The following is a 2,500-nucleotide window of genomic DNA, read 5'->3' as shown; positions in this document are numbered from 1 at the left end:
CACTCTCTCATGGTTCTGTGGCCTGTCTGGACCTCTCATCACTCTCTCATGGTTCTGTGGCCTGTCTGGACCTCTCATCGCTCTCTCATGGTTCTGTGGCCTGTCTGGACCTCTCATCACTCTCTCATGGTTCTGTGGCCTGTCTGGATCTCTCATGGTTCTGTCTGTCTGGACCTATCATCACTCTCTCATGGTTCTGTCTGTCTGGACCTATCATCACTCTCTCATGGTTCTGTGGCCTGTCTGGACCTCTCATCACTCTCTCATGGTTCTGTGGTCTGTCTGGACCTCTCATCACTCTCTCATGGTTCTGTGGCCTGTCTGGACCTATCATCACTCTCTCATGGTTCTGTGGCCTGTCTGGACCTCTCATCACTCTCTCATGGTTCTGTGGCCTGTCTGGACCTCTCATCACTCTCTCATGGTTCTGTGGCCTGTCTGGACCTATCCGTCTCTCGTTAGTAAAGGGATCTGTCCAGTGGCTAAACGCGATTAGCCAGCGCTCCAGAGTCGTTCTGATAAACAGATAAATGTGGTTAGCGCCGCGCTGCCTCCCCTGCCCTGCCGCTGTAAGGGGAGACCATTTCCTGGGCGCAGGGTCTCTTCCCGTAAAGTCGGCCCGCAGAGACGTCAACAGGAAGGGGAACCTGATCCAGAGCCAGAGCCTGGCCTCGTCTGGCGGGGCGGTCACTCATTAGCCGGCCCCAGACCCCTGCTAACACACCCTGCAGTCTGAGCTACTGTAGCAGCACAGCACCGACTCTCTGGCTATTAGCTACAGCTACACTACAGTGTGTACAGGGGCGCTTTTCAGCTGGACACTGGATCATTACCTCAACGTGCAGAGATACACCAGGCAGTACAGCCATTGGCAGATATCCTGCTTGTTGCCTGGCTGGTGCGTGTGGAGAATTAATTAAGAACCCCCCCCCCCCCCAACATGCCAGTAGAATGAATTATATTACCTTCCTAATCAATTTGATTCCAATTAAATATTGACTGAGAAGCAGCTACAGAGTAGCCTTTACCAGTGTAGCAGTGTGAATGGATGAGAAGCAGCTACAGAGTAGCCTCTGCCAGTGTAGCAGTGTGAATGGATGAGGAGCAGCTACAGAGTAGCCTTTGCCAGTGTAGCAGTGTGAATGGATGAGGAGCAGCTACAGAGTAGCCTCTGCCAGTGTAGCAGTGTGAATGGATGAGGAGCAGCTACAGAGTAGCCTTTGCCAGTGTAGCAGTGTGAATGGATGAGGAGCAGCTACAGAGTAGCCGTTACCAGTGTAGCAGTGTGAATGGATGAGGAGCAGCTACAGAGTAGCCTCTGCCAGTGTAGCAGTGTGAATGGATGAGGAGCAGCTACAGAGTAGCCGTTACCAGTGTAGCAGTGTGAATGGATGAGAAGCAGCTACAGAGTAGCCTTTGCCAGTGTAGCAGTGTGAATGGATGAGGAGCAGCTACAGAGTAGCCTTTGCCAGTGTAGCAGTGTGAATGGATGAGGAGCAGCTACAGAGTAGCCTTTGCCAGTGTAGCAGTGTGAATGGATGAGGAGCAGCTACAGAGTAGCCTTTGCCAGTGTAGCAGTGTGAATGGATGAGGAGCAGCTACAGAGTAGCCTTTGCCAGTGTAGCAGTGTGAATGGATGAGAAGCAGCTACAGAGTAGCCTCTGCCAGTGTAGCAGTGTGAATGGATGAGGAGCAGCTACAGAGTAGCCGTTACCAGTGTAGCAGTGTGAATGGATGAGAAGCAGCTACAGAGTAGCCGTTTACCAGTGTAGCAGTGTGAATGGATGAGGAGCAGCTACAGAGTAGCCTTTGCCAGTGTAGCAGTGTGAATGGATGAGGAGCAGCTACAGAGTAGCCTTTGCCAGTGTAGCAGTGTGAATGGATGAGGAGCAGCTACAGAGTAGCCTTTGCCAGTGTAGCAGTGTGAATGGATGAGAAGCAGCTACAGAGTAGCCGTTACCAGTGTAGCAGTGTGAATGGATGAGGAGCAGCTACAGAGTAGCCTTTGCCAGTGTAGCAGTGTGAATGGATGAGGAGCAGCTACAGAGTAGCCTTTGCCAGTGTAGCAGTGTGAATGGATGAGGAGCAGCTACAGAGTAGCCGTTTGCCAGTGTAGCAGTGTGAATGGATGGAGATGTGTAGCGAAAAACAAGTTGCCAGTGGGTGCCCCCTCTCTCCTGGCCCTCCCTGGTGATTGAGGCCAACAGTTGAGAGGAGTGCGGTCAACAAACTGTTATTACCTCAATAAAGGCACAGATCAATAGAGCTGAAATGAACAAGCGGCCCTGCCAGCTATACCGCTGCTCATTTAGAAGAGAGAGAGACACGGCGCGGAGCGAGGGAGCGAGGAGAGGAGAGGAGGAGAGATGGATGGATACGGAGATATTTAGAGAGATACGGGGGGTTGATAGGCTAAAGAGCAGAACTCACCGGGACAAGGCGTGTACCCGCCCGGCAGACATGACACACAGCCAGGACAAGTGATTTCTCTATCTCCTCT

General features: G+C 52.1%; 1 protein-coding gene across 1 annotated transcript in view; it reads right to left on the bottom strand.

Moving 5' to 3' along the window:
- Positions 1-2,500, bottom strand: part of LOC310790013 (transcription factor COE1-like) — a gene marked incomplete at both ends in the record, with an annotated part of 77,394 nt that overhangs the window by 8,891 nt on the left and 66,003 nt on the right. The window lies entirely within an intron of this gene.

The sequence above is a fragment of the Poromitra crassiceps genome, assembly GCF_964638095.1.
Source record: "Poromitra crassiceps genome assembly, chromosome: 15".
Taxonomy (NCBI): domain Eukaryota; kingdom Metazoa; phylum Chordata; class Actinopteri; order Beryciformes; family Melamphaidae; genus Poromitra; species Poromitra crassiceps.
This window is presented reverse-complemented; position numbering and strand designations above follow the sequence as displayed.